Here is a 23,958-nt window from a genome sequence, read left to right as displayed (position 1 = left end):
ATGATTATAGGTAATGCTTTCAGTCATCTGCAACATTAACTAGAAACAATTTGTTTTGAAAGTTCTCTTCCTATTAATTATAATTATCTCTTCTCTCTCTTAGTACGACAATGCCATTGAAGATGCGGCGGTCGTCTTCTTGAAGATTATCCCCGTACACCCGAAGATTTGCTGCAATGTTTCATGATGCCCATAGAGGGGAACATGTGTACTTCAAGCTCTTATAAATAAAATACTTTTCTCCAACGAGCTATCCATTTTCTCTTTCTTAGACACATACAGAACGAATTTATGTCTGTACAACACGGCAGACGAGAACAGAAGAGGTATGTTACAAGCATTAGAACAAGAGAGGTGTTGTTAAAAAATCTGAAGGTATATCGTTTTTAATTTTTTCGCCGACTTCTCAGATTACATTAATGAGGCGTAATATGAATTAATATGTCTTCAGCACATTTAACTGGCGCCTGTATGAGATCCCTAGAATTAATACATTTCGTTTGTTAACACAGATAAAATTTATAGGTACCTACACAACTGCCACCCTACTGTATACTGACGTGTTCCACTATCACTGGACAACAGTATACAGCAGCGGGGCAATCCAACTTCTTCAATTTTCTATCTTTAAACATTTTAAATTATGATTTTTGTCTTGTATGGACCCGAAACACCTTTACTCGTCGTCAAATTTTCAATTTGTTATTTGCTCAGAACGTATCAGCGTTATAATATGTACATTTATGTTTACAAATGATTTACAATAAGCGCATTTGTAAGTCAACGTTTTTGCTCCTCTTGTTGGAGTATAATCGTTGCCTGCTACTGGCATGGATAAATACGCTGTCCACGCAACAGGGCAACAAACATGCGTTCTCCGTTTATAGAAAACAAACTACGACTGATGCCGTGATCCCGGATGATTCATGCCATCCGCAGGCTTATAAAGAAGCTGCTTTCCGTAGTCTCGTGCATAGGGCAGTCAATATACCTATGAGCGAAAAAGATAGGGAGATTGAAATTAATACCATTAAGAGAATAGCGATGAATAACGGTTACAGAATAGATATGGTTAAAAAACTGTTACGGAAAAGTAATAAGCGCAAAAAGAAAAAACCTGATGGAGAGCAAGAGAAAATTATCACAATGCCATACTACGGAACAGTCTCATTAAAGATAGCAAATATTTTCAAGCCATACGATGTTAAAATAGCTTTACAGACTAATAACCAAGTGAGAAAGAAACTAAGCAATATTCTAAATGCACAAGATAATTTTAAAGAAATGAGATTTTTTAGCGGGTTTTTAGAATTATTTTAGGGTAGGTATGCGACTTTAAACTGGTAGCATGTCACTGACGGAGTTGCGAGAGGCTAACGATGGCAGACCAGTGCAATAAGGAAATAAGGCACCTAATAGCATAGCGTTACTGTCAAGCACACGGCTGTAAGCACATCACAAACACCTAGGCACGTCAGTCCACAATAGCTCCCGAGGCGGCACAGTGCGACAGCATACTTGGTAGCTATGGGACGGCCATCGACTTGTGTCAACAACTTCAATGTAAGACGAGGACCCACAGTCCAATATACTTTTGATTCTGTTTTACTCTATGGACTTCCCAACTATTTGTGATGGTATTTTGTCTTTTTAGTCCGTTTAATTTCATGACATAGACTTTCCAACCTGATGATGAGAGCATTGTCTCTTGAAACGTGTTGTTAAAATATATGTATAAGAATCGCGGTTGAATGCCATCAGTGATAACCAGTATAACGACAACTGCTACCTCGACTCCATAATAGATTATAATACAATGCTTATTCTTTTTCATATAACCAGTCCTGTAGACTAGTAGACACCTAGTAGACTTGGAGGAGGCATAGCTAAGTGTAGCTGTGTTGATTTATCACAATTTACATACCATGAAGTTTTCTTCTCTTCAACATCTGAATGACGGACACTCACATCAGGTAGGATGTATGACTGGAGGTTTATGTACATCGCATGAAACTTAGGTTCACATGTTGTCCTGTTAATATCGAAAGATGAAACTTAAAAATACCAACTGCTCGTAACGGACATCTAAAATAAAAGGTATCGACATTGAGCAGAATGTTGTAAAATGCATAATGTAATGCTGTAAATATCCATGGGACAAAGAGGCTATTAAAGAGTGTATATAGTAGTAATGGGTTTGAGTGGTGATCATATAACAAGAAATGTAATTGACACCTAAAAGTTTGTATATATACTGAATAAGTAGCGAGTAAACCCAGTGGGGTCTAGTGAAGCAGGGGATACAACCCGTCGGCTTTGAACAATGACGTTATTCCTTAGTCATAGATAGTAATGTCTTCACTTTGAGGCATAGATAATAAAGCGGTTCTGTGTTCTAATAAGCACTATCATTAAAATAATTGAATGTTAATCTAAAAGCGATCGCTTGATATTCGCTACATCATTAAATGTGTGATTTAATTAACTTAATTGTTTGTTTTTTATTCAGACGGTACTTAATATTTTTCGTAATGATATTGAGGTAATGTGGATTATTAATTTTTTATTATAGGACAATTTGTAGTGTCTTATTTTCGTTTATAGGAATGGATTTGTCTATCCCAATGAATCTGGACGATTTAAGGGAAGCTATGGGCCAAGATATGTTGACCACAATTTGCTTCCTGCAAATGTGTCGTCTCATTGCGGAATACGTTCAATGTCGTGAGTGCGGCGAACATATGCGCCTTACGAGTGTATCGAGTCGCCGTACTCACGACTTATTCGTATGGCACTGCAGCAAAGATCGGTTGTGGCGGTCCATTAGACGAGGGACGTGGTTCGAGAAATCTAAGCTCGCCCTCAGAGACATAATGAAAATCACATATTGTTGGTGTTTAAGATATCCTGTATGGCTGTGTGTGCGTGAGTGTCGTGTCAGTAACCACACCGTAGTAGACTGGTACTCGTTTTGTAGGGAGGTTTGTGGGGAATATATGAAATATAGGGGGCCGTTGGGGGGGGGGGGGGGGGGGCGTTATGATCGAAATTGATGAATCTCATTTTGGGAAAAGGAAATATAATAGGGGGAACCTCCGGTTGGATTATGGGTGTGGGGGGCAGTAGTTTCAGGTCAGCATTGTAATGATGTAGTCTTTAGAGTAGTACCAAATAGAAGTAAGGAAGTTTTGGTTAGGTTAATTGAAGATCAGGTGGCAGAGGGATCTATTGTTATTTCAGATGGGTTTTCTTCTTATAGGGATTTCGGGGATAGGGGTTACCAACATTTTGTAGTAAACCATAACATTGAATTTAGATCTCTATCGACAGGCGCCTGCACTAACAGCATAGAGGGGTACTGGTCAGCCGTAAAATCACTCATAGGGAAAGGGAAACGCCAGATTTCAACTCTTCAAAGCCACCTAGATGAGTATTCTTGGAGACAAAGCATTCCACAGACATATTGCCCGTTTAAATGTTTCATTAAACATGTGGGCAAAATGTACCATCCCAAACATCTCAGTTAATTTCAGGAGGGGTTGGGGGGGGGGGGGGGGAAGGGGGGGTTGGTGAATGTGTGTGTGTGTGTGTGTGTGTGTGTGTGTGTGTGTGTGTGTGTGTGTGTGTGTATGGGAGAGAGAGAGATTTCGTAATGTGTTTGTTGTGAATGTGGGTATGTGATTTTCATTACTGTCTGTTTAGGCGAGCTTCCGTTATTCGTCGATATTTCCGTGTGGTAAGTTCTCTTTTCCATTTCCTTCTTTATCTATATTTCACTATTTTGCCATATTTCACTTTCTTATTCCACCAATATTTGTATTTCCGTGTTGCGAAGTACGTAACAGAAATTTGGGAGCTGGCGATCTTTTTTCGTTTTCCAGCTCTAGTATCAGCATGACATTTTCGAATGTGTACTTCCGAAACCCCCATCACAACAACATCCTTCACTTCGCCTTTACACTGACGACACAACTATAATTTGTGTCCCGTACTTCACTTCGCCTTTACACTGACACTATGTATGTCAATTCGCGAGCAAGATAAAAATGTTGCGTATAGCTATATAGCACAAGTAACGAATGGGATACTATTAGCGTCCAATGCACAGTAGCTGGTAAGTGTTTTTTGGCTTTTTTAAAAAAAACTCACGAGATAGAGTAAACAGATCCTACTTTATTAAGCAATCAGTAAAAAAACGAAACTGAAACATAACAGCAAAAGCGAAAATGGTAAACTGCAAATAGAATAGATTACGAAGTCTTCGTAATCTAGCTTAGGGTTTACTGAAGCGGAGGATACATCGTTCAGGCGAAGAACAGGACAGTAATGCTAGTGAAAACGAAGAAATCGCCTTACGACAAACTCGTATTCCGGACTGTACTTAAGCAACACACTTCGAATCAGCTTTTAATTTGTATCGGGTGTTTCATTTGCGGTTTAGCGAAGCAGGGGATACATAGTTCAAGTGAACAACAGGACAGCAATGCCACTTGAAACTAAGAAATCGAGTACGCTGAACTTGTATCCTGTACTGCACTTAAGCAATACAGTTCGAAAGACTTTCGAGATACAACTGACATACATGTAACATGATGTATTCTTTGTTAGTAATTTCATTCATTTCTTTCCATTGTATTTTGCGCAGAAATACTAAGATACAAACACGCGTTATCGTTAACGTGAAAATACTACTGGCCCTTACATATGTGAAATAAAGTTTATCTCTCTCGCATTCCTTTGTTTCTCAACATTCTCCTCAGCTCTTTCATCTTTGTAATACATGCTCTCTGGCGACTTGTGACGTCATTGTTCAAAGCCGACGGGTTGTATCCCCTGCTACACTAGACCCAATTCATTTGTATGTATTCCATTGTAAGACTAGATCTATGTTGAAAGGTCACATCTCAAAAAAGGACTTTGGAGTTATACGAATGTTTAACAAATGCAGAAAACTAGTGTACCTGTGTGTCAAAGTGCAAAACAAGTGCGAGTACTTACCAAACAGAGATCATTTTGACCCTCAGTAGAGTCGTGCGACGACAGACATTTTATAAAAGAGACGGTTCAGAATAAAGTAGAAAACACTGTAAACTTTCCTTGACCTCAATCAAGTGCCGACATGGTGCTGAATGCATGAGTTGGGTTCAGTCACTAATATATGTGAATTACGTCAGGGAACCACTGAACTAGGCCATAAATGATGAGCCTACACGTCACAGCATTGACAATCCAAGAATGCACACTCCGTGGCACACCACTTTGAAGCAACGTCGTGAACACTTTCCTAGCAAACTTTGTGATAAAAAGTGAAATGGTATCACAAACTCAAACAGCCTATCCGTAGTAATGATACCAATGAAATCACAAAGAGCGTGGACAGCGTATTTATCCATGCCAGTAGCAGGCAACGATTATACTCCAACAAGAGGAGCAAAAACGTTGACTTCCAAATGCGCTTATTGTAAATCATTTGTAAACATAAATGTACATATTATAACGCTGATACGTTCTGAGCAAATAACAAATTGAAAATTTGACGACGAGTAAAGGTGTTTCGGGTCCATACAGGGCAAAAATCATAATTTAAAATGTTTAAAGATAGAGAATTGAAAAAGTTGGATTGCCCCGCTGCTGTATACTGTTGTCCTGTGGTAGTGGAACACGTCAGTATACAGTAGGGTGGCAGTTGTGTAGGTACCTATAAATTTTATCTGTGTTAACAAACGAAATGTATTAATTCTAGGGATCTCATACAGGCGCCAGTTAAATGCGCCGAAGACATATTAATTCATATTACGCCTCATTAATGTAATCTGAGAAGTCGGTGAAAAAATTAAAAACGATATACCTTCAGATTTTTTAACAACACCTCTCTTGTTCTAATGCTTGTAACATACCTCTTCTGTTCTCGTCTGCCGTGTTGTACAGACATAAATTCGTTCTGTATGTGTCTAAGAAAGAGAAAGTGGATAGCTCGTTGGAGAAAAGTATGTTATTTATAAGAGCTTGAAGTACACATGTTCCCCTCTATGGGCATCATGAACCATTGCAGCAAATCTTCGGGTGTATGGGGATAATCTTCAAGAAGACGACCGCCGCATCTTCAATGGCATTGTCGTACTAAGAGAGAGAAGAGATAATTATAATTAATAGGAAGAGAACTTTCAAAACCAATTGTTTCTAGTTAATGTTGCAGATGACTGAAAGCAATACCTATAATCATGTCAAGCATTGTGTTTCTTTAAAAGAAAAAAAACCTTACCAATCTACTGATTGATCTACAATGCTGCTGATCATCATACGATCGTCATACCTCCCTCTGTCGCCAAATTAATTGTATTTCTGTACACGTGGATAGACAGGAACCTAAGAGCACAGTTTAAACTGCGGCAAATGATAAGAGCAGCAACCATATTTGTAATGTAGCTTGTCACAAATACTTAGCTGCTTTCTAATCCTTAACAACGCTTTCGTAAATTTGGCGGTCAAGACAAAGGTCTCGCCACACAGTGATCGAGGGGAGTCATGTGATCGATACCCGTCTTTCAGTCGAAAGGCGGGACGTCACATGACCACTTCATCTGTTGGTTATTCTTGATTCGGACCGAGCTGCCCCTAGCGATAAGTTGCAGATGTGGTGTGTTCGCACGACTTTTGTCCAGTTTACTGCTCGCCCAGCAACTGTCGGTATCGAAAAGAAACTTCAGCAGCAAGCGACTAGGTTTTCGTAACATCATAGTCTATTTCATTTATTCAGAAATTCGTAATTGAAGAATTTATAGTTTGGCCTCCATTCACACAACTTGTGTGGCAGGAAAAAAAAGCAAGAAACGGAACAACGGATGAAAATGGTATGGAACGTGGCCATATACATATCTTTTGATGCTCATGACTCTTCGTACAATATGGAAAAATACTTGAACGATGAGAGCAATTTCTCGACATGAGCTGTTGACGGTGACGTTAAAGACCATCATAAACGAAAAAACGTGTTTGTCAAATTCTCCCTTATCTAGCTATAGACTTACCAAACAAGCCCTTCAACGTACAAGCAAAGTTTGTCATTTACAACTCACTCTGAAGCAGACCCTATTGATCTTGAATATTTTGACAGTAGTGGAAATGGCCACAAATGCAGACAAAGCATTTCTGTCATTGACTTTGTCACTGTGTTTAAATAGGAAGAAGAAGAAGAAGAAGAAGAAGAAAAAGAAAATCAGATGTTGGTCCAGAAAATGGCTTAAACTGAGAAATTTTCCCATTAAAATATGCTAAAGGAAATATTACTCTCAGAACCCAATGATACACAACTTTCTTCAAATGTACAGTGAAACTTTTTACAACTTGTTAAGGCTCCGTAACAGAGTAAACTTCTTTGTCAAATTCGCTCTTATCTAGTCACGGATGTTTCAAACCAGCCCATACGAGTGCCAACAAAGTTTGCCAATTTAACCTTATTTTTAAAGCAGACCTTCTTTGTATATGCCGCATTTTGACTAGTGGGAATCACAAGAAATGCAGATAAAGCAGTTCTAACACTCACTTTGGCACTGTGTTTAAAGAAGAAGAAAACAACATGCTGGTTCAGGGAATAGTTTAAAATCAGAGAGAAATAAACATGAAAGCCAGTTAAAGGACATGGTACACTCAGAACCTTATGAATATATCTGTTGTATCCCTTCCTGGGATATCACTGTAGCAAGACAGGTGACCAGGATTAGCGGAGCAATGAACTGTCACAGTCAGGGGTCTTCATAAGGGTAAATAGTTTATCTACACCAGTGAACTGTAAACGCATCTCCACTTAAATAAGTTGTGAAGTACAATCTGTCACTATTATCAATCGTTCCCAGTAATATACATCACCAAAAAGCACCCAGTGAGAGACACAATGAGATGTAATCTGTTCTCCAGCCCATGACTAACTGAACTGAACCTGACTGGCTACTGCGGGGCTCTCCTATATCCAATCTGCAGAGGTCGTCCTTGTCACTTGTGTCTAGGGACACCAAATGTTATTAAGCCTAGTTTACACGACGACACTAGGTTGCAGACAACTGCGCTACTGGCCACTGTGCATGCGCGCCTCGCGTTTGCGCAACTCGTCGGTGAAACTAAACACTTTGGGCGTGTTCCAACTTTGGCGGCACTAGTTGCGTGAGTTTGAGGTTATGTGTGTTCATAGGGTGTAGTCAAACTGAAATATGCAGTGAAGAATGGAGAATAATGTTCGCTTTTTGGATATCTATGCTTTGCATTAGGTGTTTGTTGGATTTAAGTGATGCTGATTACAAAAGTAAGCAATATATTGCTGCTCCTGAGACCTTCACATACGATCAGAACACAGAAAGTTTGACAGTATCTGAGCTACAGGGCAAAATTTATTGAATTAGTAGCACATATACAACTGAACCCCCCATGAACCATGGACCTTGCAGTTGGTGGGGAGGCTTGCGTGCCTCAGCGATACAGATGGCCGTACCGTAGGTGCAACCACAACGGAGGGGTATCTGTTGAGAGGCCAGACAAACATGTGGTTCCTGAAGAGGGGCAGCAGCCTTTTCAGTAGTTGCAAGGGCAACAGTCTGGATGATTGACTGATCTGGCCTTGTAACAATAACCTAAACGGCCTTGCTGTGCTGGTACTGCGAACGGCTGAAAGCAAGGGGAAACTACAGCCGTAATTTTTCCCGAGGGCATGCAGCTTTACTGTATGATTGCATGATGATGGCGTCCTCTTGGGTAAAATATTCCGGAGGTAAAATAGTCCCCCATTCGGATCTCCGGGCGGGGACTACTCAAGAGGACGTCGTTATCAGGAGAAAGAAAACTGGCATTCTACGGATCGGAGCGTGGAATGTCAGATCCCTTAATCGGGCAGGTAGGTTAGAAAATTTAAAAAGGGAAATGGATAGGTTAAAGTTAGATATAGTGGGAGCTAGTGAAGTTCGGTGGCAGGAGGAACAAGACTTTTGGTCAGGTGAATACAGGGTTATAAATACAAAATCAAATAGGGGTAATGCAGGAGTGGGTTTAATAATGAATAAAAAAATAGGAGTGCGGGTTAGCTACTACAAACAGCATAGTGAACGCATTATTGTGGCCAAGATAGACACAAAGCCCATGCGTACTACAGTAGTACAAGTTTATATGCCAACTAGCTCTGCAGATGACGAAGAAATTGAAGAAACGTATGATAAAATAAAAGTAATGATTCAGCTAGTGAAGGGAGACGAAAATTTAATAGTCATGGGTGACTGGAATTCGTCAGTAGGAAAAGGGAGAGAAGGAAACATAGTAGGTGAATATGGATTGGGGGGAAGAAATGAAAGAGGAAGCCGCCTTGTAGAATTTTGCACAGAGCATAACTTAATCATAGCTAACACTTGGTTCAAGAATCATGAAAGAAGGTTGTATACCTGGAAGATTCCTGGAGATAGGAAAAGGTATCAGATAGATTATATAATGGTAAGACAGAGATTTAGGAAGCAGGCTTTAAATTGTAAGACATTTCCAGGGGCAGATGTGGATTCTGACCACAATCTATTGGTTATGAACTGCAGATTGAAACTGAAGAAACTGCAAAAAGGTGGGAATTTAAGGAGATGGGACCTGGATAAACTGAAAGAACCAGAGGTTGTAGAGAGTTTCAGGGAGAGCATAAGGGAACAATTGACAGGAATGGGGGAAAGAAATACAGTAGAAGAAGAATGGGTAGCTCTGAGGGATGAAGTAGTGAAGGCAGCAGAGGATCAAGTAGGTAAAAAGACGAGGGCTAATAGAAACCCTTGGGTAACAGAAGAAATACTGAATTTAATAGATGAAAGGAGAAAATATAAAAATGCAGTAAATGAAGCAGGCAAAAAGGAATACAAACGTCTCAAAAATGAGATCGACAGGAAGTGCAAAATGGCTAAGCAGGGATGGCTAGGGGAAAAATGTAAGGATGTAGAGGCTTGTCTCACTAGGGGTAAGATAGATACTGCCTACAGGAAAATTAAAGAGACCTTTGGAGAGAAGAGAACCACTTGTATGAATATCAAGAGCTCGGATGGAAACCCAGTTCTAAGCAAAGAAGGGAAGGCAGAAAGGTGGAAGGAGTATATAGAGGGTTCATACAAGGGCGATGTACTTGAGGACAATATTATGGAAATGGAAGAGGATGTAGATGAAGATGAAATGGGAGATAAGATACTGCGTGAAGAGTTTGACAGAGCACTGAAAGACCTGAGTCGAAACAAGGCCCCGGGAGTAGACAACATTCCATTAGAACTACTGATGGCCTTGGGAGAGCCAGTCATGACAAAACTCTACCATCTGGTGAGCAAGATGTATGAGACAGGCGAAATACCCACAGACTTCAAGAAGAATATAATAATTCCAATCCCAAAGAAAGCAGGTGTTGACAGATGTGAAAATTACCGAACTATCAGTTTAATAAGTCACAGCTGCAAAATACTAACGCGAATTCTTTACAGACGAATGGATAAACTTGTAGAAGCGGACCTCGGGGAAGATCAGTTTGGATTCCGCAGAAATGTTGGAACACGTGAGGCAATACTAACCTTACGACTTATCTTAGAACAAAGATGAAGAAAAGGCAAACCTACGTTTCTAGCATTTGTAGACTTAGAGAAAGCTTTTGACAACGTTAACTGGAATACTCCCTTCCAAATTCTGAAGGTGGCAGGGGTGAAATACAGGGAGCGAAAGGCTATTTACAATTTGTACAGAAACCAGATGGCAGTTATAAGAGTCGAGGGGCATGAAAGGGAAGCAGTGGTTGGGAAAGGAGTGAGACAGGGTTGTAGCCTCTCCCCGATGTTATTCAATCTGTATATTGAGCAAGCAGTAAAGGAAACAAAAGAAAAGTTCGGAGTAGGTATTAAAATCCATGGAGAAGAAATAAAAACTTTGAGGTTCGCTGATGACATTGTAATTCTGTCAGAGACAGCAAAGGACTTGGAAGAGCAGTTGAACGGAATGGACAGTGTCTTGAAAGGAGGATATAAGATGAACATCAACAAAAGCAAAACGAGGATAATGGAATGTAGTCAAATTAAATCGGGTGATGCTGAGGGGATTAGATTAGGAAATGAGACACTTAAAGTAGTAAAGGAGTTTTGCTATTTAGGGAGTAAAATAACTGATGATGGTCGAAGTAGAGAGGATATAAAATGTAGACTGGCAATGGCAAGGAAATCGTTTCTGAAGAAAAGGAATTTGTTAACATCGAGTATAGATTTAAGTGTCAGGAAGTCGTTTCTGAAAGTATTTGTATGGAGTGTAGCCATGTATGGAAGTGAAACATGGACGATAACCAGTTTGGACAAGAAGAGAATAGAAGCTTTCGAAATGTGGTGCTACAGAAGAATGCTGAAGATAAGGTATGTAGATCACGTACCTAATGAGGAGGTATTGAATAGGATTGGGGAGAAGAGAAGTTTGTGGCACAACTTGACTAGAAGAAGGGATCGGTTGGTAGGACATGTTTTGAGGCATCAAGGGATCACAAATTTAGCATTGGAGGGCAGAGTGGTGGGTAAAAAACGTAGAGGGAGACCAAGAGATGAATACACTAAGCAGATTCAGAAGGATGTAGGTTGCAGTAGGTACTGGGAGATGAAGAAGCTTGCACAGGATAGAGTAGCATGGAGAGCTGCATCAAACCAGTCTCAGGACTGAAGACCACAACAACAACAACATACAACTGAATTAAGAAAAATACAAGCAAATGTAATTCTAGCTGTGGAAATGCTCTCGTCTACTAGACTAAAATCCCATTGTTCGAGTTGGCCAACTCTTTTTTTTTAGGAATATTGTTGACAGCAGGGAATGCTATACAAATCAAGAAGCTGCATTCTTTATTCAATATTCATCTATTTAAAACGTCGCAGCAGTGCTCTCCATTCGCATATGTTTGAATTTTGGAATATTGCCACTGTACAAATCCATCTTCAGGAGAGAAGTTTGCAAACCATTCTCTTGTTAATGCGGCCTGTTCGAATAATTACTGCAGTTAATGTTAATAATTATTAGTGTTAATGTTAATTGTTATTGGTGTTAATGAAAAAGTGTCATCACCAACTAAATCAGCATCTTATAGCATTCCAAGTTTTCTTGATCACAATGCACGCAATGTGATATGTAATTTCAGTTCTGGCGAAGTGCTTCATGCAATACAATATCTTTATTCCTTATCGTAAACTTAACCCTATTTAGAAGAAATGTAAACGGTTCTGGTCGCATTCTAAGATAATTAAAACAACTTCTTGGGTCTTCCATTACAAATTATTTCAGTAAGAATGCTGAGCAACTGAGCTGACGTCTTTTCTTCATCCAGTCACGTATCGAAACGCGTTTCTAATTTTTTTCTGATGCAGCGATTCCACTCAACAAGCTTTAACTCCATCACAACTGGTGCGACGTGCAGCTGCCAAATCTTTCATTTCAGATACGACTCAGGAACCCACAAAACGACGAAACTGATGTGTATATTGCGCAAAATTCAATCTCCTGCTGTTTTTAAAAAGAAGTTGAAGCATTTCATACTATCATACTCATAAAGTTCTCCACAAAATTAATGTACAAGGCCAATCCTCTCATCTGTCAAATGGCAAAGCTAGCGTCTCCTATCTTGCTCCTGAGATGCCTCCCTCTTCATCTATCTCTATTAGCCACGCAATCTTCTTTTCCTTTATATTTCCTTAATTATGTTTCATCGTGTCTCTCTATTCTTCTCCTCTCTTCACCATGAGTCTCCCTCATACTCCCTGCTGCCAGCACTCCTATCTAAAATCTGTCTCTTCAATAATGTCTAATTATAACAGTACTTATGATCCACGAATATAAACTATATATGTATGTATTTTTCCAGGTGTACCTTTCTAATTGTTTATTTCACTTTTTGTACTTGATGTAGTTTAACATGCCTACTAAAACATGTGAATGTAAAATAAGTAGAATGCCTGGTTAGATGTAAGAGAGGGCCTGATGGCCCTAATCTTGCCAGGTTAAATAAATCAATAAATAAAAATAAATAAATAAATATATTGGTTTCACCGTATTGACAGTCAAATAGGAAACCATTTGAGCGGAACTCATTCCACGCGATGAGTGGCGCAACCCAACGTCTTCGTGTAACTCGGCTTTAGTGCCGATCGGGTGTGTTCTACTGGCCTTGGGTCTGCTGCTCGTTGCACATTCTGGTGGCAGACAACGTGTTGCAGGTTGATATTTGTAATTATAGACTCTCTAGAAATATTGATTATCCTTGAATTAATTTTTTATATTACATGATGTACGTTCCTTGGAGAGAAATAAATTAATGTTGTATTGGAATCACGGTGTTGTGTGTCCATAATACAGCAAAAGCTTAAGGGCAATAGTCTTCTGTGTACTGTCCCCGTGTTCTGGTTGAGTATTTGTTTATGCTAAGACAGTTCTCATTTGAAAAATGGAAAAATTTAATTGGAAATTATGCACTGTAATATGCATCATTATCAAAAACTTATAACGCCAAATTGTCCAAGTTACAGGGATGATAATCAGAATTTTCAAAATGACTTTTAACCTTGCTAAACCAGAAAATTAAGGAAAGAACGATGTTGCCACAACGTTCTACTCTCATACCAAATATTAGGTTTCTCATATGTGTAATTTATACCAAATGTCATCAAAATCAAAACTGGTGAAATTAAAAGATATTTATTTGAACAATCTGATGTAGAATGTCTCACTTGCTGTATGTGTAGTTTAAGATTTCATTTCTGAGACATTTATATACATACAGATTATATCAAAGAAACATACTTTCACTTATTTTGTTATGGTTCTCACTATAAAAAATGTTCTTTGACAGTTTGCTTTACTTTTTTAACTAATTACCATTAGCAGTGGCAATTTTCTTTGCTTTTTACTTATGAGCAAAAACAGCCATGGCGATCCGACAGCATAGGAATTTTTAATCTAATCTCACACTGTTCTATAGCATTAAAGTAGTCTTCATAATCAGTAATCATGAATTCCTGCAACACGGTTTGCTCTTACTAGTAATTACTTCATCTAAAACATTTTTTGCAACAAAATTTCCTATGTCAATACTATTGAAGCTATGCACTATAAAACAATGTGCCCAATCTCAAAATTTCATACACTAACAAAACTACATATATATATATATATTGGTATTGCATAGATCATCCTCTAATAATAGATTTATTAAGCTAACTAGCTTATATCAGCTTATCAGCTGTTTGATTCTCCACTCCAGTGCAGTACACTGCTAAATGCTTATGCACCTCCAGGCTTCTGAAGTTCTACATTACCATAAACTGTAGGCCCTAAAAACTGCAGAAGCGGCCTAGTTCTGACAGAAATTAATAATGCAGATAATAAGATTAAAACTATATGGAATATTGACAAACGGGAGATGGGGCAGCCTGACAGTGCACAGCATACCATACCAATAAAGCTAAATGATGATGTTGTGAGTGATAATTCACAAGTTGCAAGTACTTTAACAATCACTTTCTGAATGTAGCAGCAAATATAGGGTTAAAGCGCTCAGTTGAAGAAGCAAAAAAATTTGTTAAAAATGTCATTCCCAAGGACTTTAGGCCTTTATAAATAGCACCAGCATCCCCCACTGAAATTAAGGGAATTATAAATATACTGAGAAACAAGAGCTAATGTGATGTTGATGGAGTCTCTTACAGAATTTTGAAGTGATGTTCTAATTTAATAAGTGGAGTCCTTAGCGATATATGTAACGCTTTGCTGGCACAGGGAATTTTTCCAGACAAATTGAAATATGCAATTGTCAAACCTCTTCTTAAGAAAGGCGACAAGAGTGACTTAAATAATTATAGATCAATCTCATTGCTGACTTCATTATCTATAATGTTCGAAAAAGTTATGTACTCTGGAGTAGTCTCACATTTAAGTCAAAATAATTTACTCAGCATGTCACAATTCGGATTCCAGAAGGGTTACTTGACTGAGAATACTTTCTACACATTTACCCATCATATAGTACAAGCCCTAAATTACAAATTATCGCAGTTGGTATTATTTGTGATCCCTCCAAGGCATTTGACTGTGTGGATCATGTCACACTCTTAGAAAAACTCAGGTTCTATGGAACTGAAGGCTATACGCACAGCTGGTTTGAATCATACTCAATGAACAGAAAGCAAAAAGTAGTGCTGAATAGCACAAATAATGTTGGGAGGGTGGTAACTTCTTGTGAATGGGGATTTATCACAAAGGGTTCAATTTTAGGTCCTCTGCTGTTCCTTATTCATGTGAATAACCTCCCACTTAACGTTCAGCAAGTGGAACTAGTACTTTTTACAGATGACACGAGTGTTATAATAAATCCCATTCCAGAAAAAGCAGCTGTAGATACTGTTAAGGATGTCTTTCAAAGAATTATTAAGTGGTTCTCAGAAAATGAGCTCTCCCTTAATTTTGGAAAAACTCACTATATCCAGTTCTGTACACCAAATAGAGTCATACCAACAATTGATGTAGCATATGAACAGGGCTCAGTGAACAGGGTAGATTTCTCCAAATTTTGGGGTGTTCACATTGATGACAACTTGAACTGGAAGAAGCATATTACTGAGCTTCTCAAACAACCAAGTTCAGCTTCTTTCGCTCTTCATATAATTGCTAGTCTTCGTAATAAACAGATCAGCCTCCTAATGTACTTTGCATATTTCCACTCAATAATGTCTGATGGAATAGTTTTCAGGGGTAACTCACCACTTAGACATAAAGAATTGATTGCACAAAAGAGAGCAGTGAAAATAATTAGCGGTGTTCACCCAAGGACGTTATGTATGCACCTTTTCAAGGAGTTAGGTATTTTAACTGCACCATGAGAGTACATATATTCGCTAATGAAATTCGTTACAAATAATCCATCTCAATTCGCGAAGAACAGTGATGTTCATATGTACAACACTAGAGGGAAAAATGACCTTTCCTATCCGTTATTGAAGCTGCCAGTTGCTCAAAAAGGAGTACATTATTCAGCAACAAAAATCTTTGGTCATTTGCCCAACAACATAAAGTGTCTGGCAGGTAGCAGATCAAGTTTTAAATGTAGCTTAAAATCATTTCTTTTGGACAACTCCTTCTACTCCATGGACGAGTTTCTGTTTCAGAAATGGTAAAAAAAAAGATTATACCTCTAAATGTAGTTGCAAGGGTAGAACTAAAAATTTCAGTAATTTAATATTAGCACTATTCATGTGTGTATATACATCTTGTAATCTGACCTGTTCCACATCACATCGATAAAATAATCGGGAAAATGATCTATGGAACACGACATAACTAAAACTAAAACTAAACTAGTCATTTCGACACATTGTGATGTGACTGCGACAATACACATGAGATTAAAAACTTCAGTAATTAAACAAACAATTTCGAATTCCGTGCGGAATGAATCGAAGGCTCATCGTCCTCAAGTCGATTGGAAGCTCCGCCTCCGGTGGTGTCGATTGTAACGACAGGGCTACTTCGCCCTCACATTGAAAAAGAAGTCCCAAGTATGCGATAATTTATTTTCTTCTACTTTGTGCTCTAATCACAGTTTATTAAAAAGCACAACATGGGAACATATAGCCTACATCGACCATAGAAGACAGGAGATCTTGGATTTGTTTGTTTTGTTGCACTCCCGCTTCTATATTATGCGTAGAATATTGAATTTCTTCTTACCCTCTTCCCGCATCATAATGGCTGGGAAAGATACGACACATCTACCGTTTTGGTAACTGCATCTGATTATGTTTTTATCGCTTTCGTAGTTTCCATAGTTACGGAAACTCACAATACAGTGAGATAAATTGTAATAAAACTATTTTTCACTAAACATATGTGGTGAAAAATCAACAAAAACACTGTAAGAGGTCCGAGCAGATGTAATACAGAAGTAATTTTGTGTAAGAGGTCCGAGCAGATGTAATACACTTGTAATTTTATGTAAGAGGTCCGAGCAGATGTAATTTCGATGTATTGCTCATGCGCTGCCTGTGATGTGCAAGGTATAAGAGAATCGCTGACCAGAGAGCAGTGTTGACTGTACGAACAGTGTAGCAGTAGCAGTAAGTTGTTGCCAGTGTGTGTCTGGTCTGGAGTCTGCTCGAGTCTGGTGTATCATGTTGGGTGCGCCGGTAGCGGTGCAGCGATGCCGGAACCTGAGTATTATTGTATAAGGTAAAAAAAAAGCAGCCTCGCGGATATCTAGTAATATCATGTAAACTCCCATGTATATCTTTTAAAAATGTCCTAATAATAACAAGCATTCATTTCAATTTAAAGAATTTAATATTTTTTTTAATGCCTGATCATTCCGATTGTTGCAAAAGAAAAATCATTTGCTTCCTTTCATAAATAACAAATGTATAGGCCAGCATTGCACAGAACTGTGCCGGAAAAGAGCTATTGTAAGAGCAGATAGTTGCCGACTTTATCGAGGGGAGAATTTTTGCTTTTTATTCAGAATGATCTTACAGGGCCATGACGCAGCACTGCTGTTGTCCAAATTTTACCAGGTTACTGAATTTATTTTTTATTACAAGGTTTAGGAATTTTTCTGTTTCGAGCTTACATTAAATGAGAAAAGAATTTTGTGGGTACATTAAATGGGAACCAGTTTTGTTGTGAGGTTACACTAGAATTAGAATCATTAACCAAAATAATATTTATTTTATTTTGTGTGGAGGTTACACTTGGCGACAACCGGCCAGGATCGTATTTCTTTGTGAATCTCTGAGAAATAGTCATATGTCTGCTCTTATTTACTTAAATGTAGCTTGCATCTTGCGCAACGCATTTACTAATTTGTCACGTTTTCTTTCTCAGATCATTGGCAATTTTTTGCTCTTTGCTGTAATTGTTTGTTTCATTTTGCTTTTTCTTTGTTTCATTTGTGCTTAATTTTGATTTGTGAAAAAATGCCGCGAAAAACTGTTAACAGTACATCGCGATGTGCAATGAGTGAAATTGCCGACTCGATTAATTTGACCGATAATACTTGCGACACTCAGTGTAATGGCGATAATCCTCCATTTACAGACAATCAGTGCATACCGATCACTAGTCATGATTTTAATACAAATGATGAGCGAACAAATGCAATTATATCCAGAGTAAATGTAACAATTGATGACGCGGCACGTTGCGATACAATGAACGGTGCTCAGTTTGACACACCCGGTTTGCATAGTGAACAGATAAATTTTTCTCACGAAGATGAACAATGTAGGCAAAATACGTAAGATTTATTTGATCCCGAGGAGGTGACCAACAATGCACATCCAATTGGCGAACCTTTTCAAGAATCAGAAAATGACCAAATGGTTACACAAAACGTGACAAATTCAGATACACCACCACATAGCTCAGAGAAAAGAGTCGCTAATTTTGGCTTGGATAAAATTATGGGATTATTGCTACAAATTAATGAAAACAATAAAAAACAAGACGACAATTACAAACGACTCAATGAATCGAACAAACAACTTAATGAAAATCTCAAACAGCAAATTAATGAATCGAACAAACAACTTAGTGAACAGATTACAGCCGTTGCTGTGCAATGTCATGATACTAAAGAACAATTGCGTGAGGAAATTTAGGCTTGTGCTAGGAACAGTAGTGAAGAAATTAGAACTGTGGCTCAAGAATTAAGGAATACACATGCAGCCACAACTAAATTACTTAGAGAGGAAATTAGTGCAGTCGCTAAACAATGCTCTGAAAACGCAACATAGTTACGCGACGAGTTTAAATTAATGTCAGCAGAACTTCCACGCACGCTGGATGCGAAAGTAGACACGGAATTTGACCAACAGAACAGCCAAATTGACGAACGTTTTAATTACCACCTACAAAACAGTGAAAGGCGTTACCGTAAATTTATACAGGAACAAAATAAAGTAAAGCGACAAGTCATGGAAACAATTACTGCACAGAGACAGGAAGATAAGCGTAAATTGTTTACGAAAGCAAAAACATACGTAGACAACAATATTGCTACAGTATCAGACGAAATTAATACTATCAAACAGTTGAACACCGAATTACATGATGAAATCTCTGAACTTAAAACAAAAACAGACACACACATAGTAGACTTTCAGACAGTGACCGACAGACTTGAACAATTAGAACTATTACAGGATCCCGATGCCATCAAAGCAGACATTAAGAAGCTAAACAAAACCACACGTAAAATACAAGAACAAATTAATGCTTGCGATACTAAAAACGATGATCAGGTAAAAATACTGACTGAAAAATATGATGAATTGGCCAGTCGTATTGATGTTATCGAAAGTAACAATGACACCAAATCAGACGATACTTCACCACTTTCATTTAATCAAACACCTGAATTTCAAAATTTACAGCAGACAATCAGAGAGATAGGTTCGTCCAATAATACATTACGTAGAAAATTGTCAACTTTACAACAAGAAGTAACAGAGATGAAAAATGATTGACTATGGGGAATAGGCATTAACACATCTTTATGATTAAGTGCGTCAAGTTCTGTTTTGAGGGCATCCTTTAGGCTAAGAGGCACCCAGCACACTTTTGAAGAAAAATTGGGCAGCTGTCACTTTAAGCATGATGTGGGCTTTGAAATCAGTTAGTTTCCCTAATCCAGATAGAAAATTTTGATGATCACAGAGTTTTTTGGGGGTGAAAGGCACTTCACATATTTATGAACCCTAAATCCAAAACTTGAAAAAAATCTATCGCAAAAACACTGTCCACTTTGTGTCAGATACCAAAAGAAAATTTACTGGATGAATGACTTGGTTGTAAATGAGTAAAACTGAAAACTTTCCTAGCAAGGGCACATGATGACATCCACAACCTCAAAGATGTCTCTCGACAGCAACTCTAAACTTAAGGAAGTTCCAACCAAAATATTACGAGTCTATTTTCAGGACCTTGTCAGATGATGTGCACTAAATAAGCAAAATTTATTTTTTAATAGGAACATCTATTTTAATCAATTCAGCATAAAAACATCCACAATCATATTGCAAAAAGGATAGATGGCTACTCACGACATTGAGGAGATCGTGAGTTGCAGACGTACACAACAAAAAGAATGCTATATTTTGTGTCATCTTGTTGTTACTGTAGGCTTGTACCATGGGAAGCAAGGAGAGGATGTTGTTGGTGGCTGGTGTCCTCTTTTTATGACACAACTGCATGCATGTATTAACAGGATTCTTTATTCATAAGAACAAGATGTTACTTAACTTAAGATGGTCCAGGTGTTGTGGTACAAGCTCTTCCTTAATAGCCCACATTAGCCTCACTGCTGGTGAAGTACACATCCAGCTATGCACACTACACTGGTCACTATGGGCTGCCTGAGTCTGAGCTAGAGGCTGAGCTAACTGTGACTGCAATTCCCAGTGGGCTGCAACTGATGACTCAACTCGACTCACTGGATGACTGATTTGGTGTGTGTGACAGACTGGCCCCTCCTGTCTGTGGCAGCGAATTAAATACTAGCAGTCGAGAGAGTGTTGGCGATGCGTTTCTTTTGAGTTTGTCTTTGGCCTCTATCGATCTTCTCACAACCTCTTTGCTGCCTGATGTGCTGGTGACAGCTTGCACCAGCATACTTTACATTTTAGCTTTGTACCAAAAGGCCATGATGGCGTCCTCTTGGGTAAAATATTCCGGACGTAAAATAATCCCCCATTCGGATGTCGTTATCAGGAGAAAGGAAACTGGCGTTCTACGGATCGGAGCGTGGAATGTCAGATCCCTTAATCGGGCAGGTAGGATAGAAAATTTAAAAAGGGAAATGGATAGGTTAAAGTTAGATATAGAGGGAATTAGTGAAGTTCGGTGGAAGGAGGAACAAGACTTCTGGTCAGGTGAATACAGGGTTGTAAATACAAAAGCAAATAGGGGTAATGCAGGAGTAGGTTTAATAATGAATAGGAAAATAAGAATGCGGGTAAGCTACTACAAACAGCATAGTGAACGCATTATTGTGGCCAAGATAGATACGAAGCCCACGCCTACTACAGTAGTACAAGTTTATATGCCAACTAGCTCTGCAGACGACGAAGAAATTGAAGAAATGTATGATAAAATAAAAGAAATTATTCAGATTGTGAAGGGAAGCAAAAATTTAATAGTCATGGGTGACGGGAATTCGGCAGTAGGAAAAGGGAGAGAAGCAAACGTAGTAGGTGAATATGGATTGGGGGTAAGAAATGAAAGAGGAAGCCGCCTTGTAGAATTTTGCACAGAGCACAACTTAATCATAGCTAACACTTGGTTCAAGAATCATGAAAGAAGGTTGTATACATGGAAGAAGCCTGGAGATACTGAAAGATTTCAGATAGATTATATAATGGTAAGACAGAGATTTAGGAACCAGGTTTTAAATTGTAAGACATTTCCAGGGGCAGATGTGGATTCTGACCACAATCTAATGGTTATGACCTGTAGATTAAAATTGAAGAAACTGCAAAAAGGTGGGAATTTAACGAGATGGGACCTGGATAAACTGACTAAACCAGAGATTGTACAGAGTTTCAGGGAGAGCATAAGGGAACAATTGACAGGAACGGAACAATTGACAGGAATGTGGGAAAGAAATACAGTAGAAGAAGAGTGCATAGCTTTGAGGGATGAAGTAGTGAACGCAGCAGAGGATCAAGTAGGTAAAAAGACGAGGGCTAGTAGAAATACATGGGTAATAAAAGAGATACTGAATTTAATTGATGTAAGGAGATAGTACAAAAATGCAGTAAGTGAAGCAGGCAAAAAGGAATACAACGTCTCAAAAATGAGATCGACAGGAAGTGCAAAATGGCTAAGCAGGCATGGCTAGAGGACAAATGTAAGGATGCAGAGGCTTATCTCACTAGGGGTAAGATAGATACTGCCTACAGGAAAATTAAAGAGACCTTTGGAGAAAAGAGAACCACTTGCATGAATATCAAAAGCTCAGATGGAAACCCAGTTCTAAGCAAAGACGGGAAAGCAGAAAGGTGGAAGGAGTATATAGAGGGTCTATACAAGGGCAATGTACTTGAGGACAATATTATGGAAATGGAAGAGGATGTAGATGAAGATGATATGGGAGATATAATACTGCGTCAAGAGTTTGACAGAGCACTGAAAGACCTGAGTCGAAACAAGGCCCCGGGAGTAGACAACATTCCATTAGAACTACTGACAGCCTTGGGAGAGCCAGTTCTAACGAAACTCTACCATCTGGTGAGCAAGATGTATGAAACAGGCGAAATACCCTCAGACTTCAAGAAGAATATAATAATTCCAGTCCCAAAGAAAGCAGGTGTTGACAAATGTGAAAATTACTGAACTATCAGTTTAATAAGTCACGGCTGCAAAATACTAACGCGGATTCTTTACAGACAAATGGAAGCCGACCTCGGGGAAGATCAGTTTGGATTCCGTAGAAATGTTGGAACACATGAGGCAATACTGACCCTACAACTTATCTTAGAAGCTAGATTAAGAAAAGGCAAACCTACATTTCTAGCATTTGTAGACTTGGAGAAAGTTTTTGACAATGTTGACTGGAATATGCTCTTTCAAAGTCTGAAGGTGGCAGGGGTAAAATACAGGGAGCGAATAGCTATTTACAATTTGTTCAGAAACCAGATGGCAGTTATAAGAGTCGAGGGATATGAAAGGGAAGCAGTGATTGGGAAGGGAGTGAGACAGGGTTGTAGTCTCTTCCTGATGTTATTCAATCTGTATACTGAGCAAGCAGTGAAGGAGACAAAAGAAAAATTTGGAGTAGGTATTAAAATCCATGGAGAAGAAATAAAAACTTTGAGGTTTGCTGATGACATTGTAATTCTGTCAGAGACAGCAATGGACTTGGAAGAGCAGTTGAATGGTATGAATAGTGTCTTGAAAGGAGGGTATAAGATGAACATCAACAAAAGCAAAACGAGGATAATGGAATGTAGTCGAATTAAGTCGGGTGATGCTGAGGGAATTAGATTAGGAAATGAGACACTTAAAGTAGTAAAGGAGTTTTGCTATTTGGGGAGCAAAATAACTGATGATGGTCGAAGTAGAGAGGATATAAAATGTAGACTAGCAATGGCAAGGAAATCGTTTCTGAAGAAGAGAAATTTGTTAACATCGAGTACAGATTTAAGTGTCAGGAAGTCATTTCTGAAAGTATTCGTATGGAGTGTAGCCATGTATGGAAGTGAAACATGGACGATAAATAGTTTGGACAAGAAGAGAACAGAAGCTTTCGAAATGTGGTGCTACAGAAGACTGCTGAAGATTAGATGGGTGGATCACATAACTAATGGGGAGGTATTGAACAGAATTGGGGAGAAGAGAAATTTGTGGCACAACTTGACTAGAAGAAGGGATTGGTTGGTAGGACATATTCTAAGGCATCAAAGGATCGCCAATTGAGTATTGGAGGGCAGCGTGGAGGGTAAAAGTCATAGAGGGAGACCAAGAGATGAATACACTAAACAGATTCAGAAGGTTGTAGATTGCAGTAGGTACTGGGAGATGAAAAAGCTTGCACAGGATAGAGTAGCATGGAGAGCAGCATCAAACCAGTCTCAGGACTGAAGACCACAACAACAACAACAACCAAAAGGCCTTCATCTGAAGTAGAAAGCACACACACATTCACACAAGCACAACTCACACATGACCACTGTCTTTGGCTGCTGTGACTGGACTGTGGCCATGTGTGACCACGTGTGTGGAGCTGTGCTTTTGTGAATGTGTGTGTGCTTTCTACTTCAGAAAAGGCCTTTTGGACAAAAGCTAAAATGTATGGCGGTCTTTTCATTGTGCATGTCTATGATTCAGCATCAGCTCTGCATGCTCAGTCATAAACAATTCTTTTCAAGATATTGTGTTATTCCATTCTGGATATTTCATTGT

The sequence above is a fragment of the Schistocerca serialis genome, chromosome 4, assembly GCF_023864345.2.
Source record: "Schistocerca serialis cubense isolate TAMUIC-IGC-003099 chromosome 4, iqSchSeri2.2, whole genome shotgun sequence".
NCBI lineage: Eukaryota > Metazoa > Arthropoda > Insecta > Orthoptera > Acrididae > Schistocerca > Schistocerca serialis.
This window is presented reverse-complemented; position numbering follows the sequence as displayed.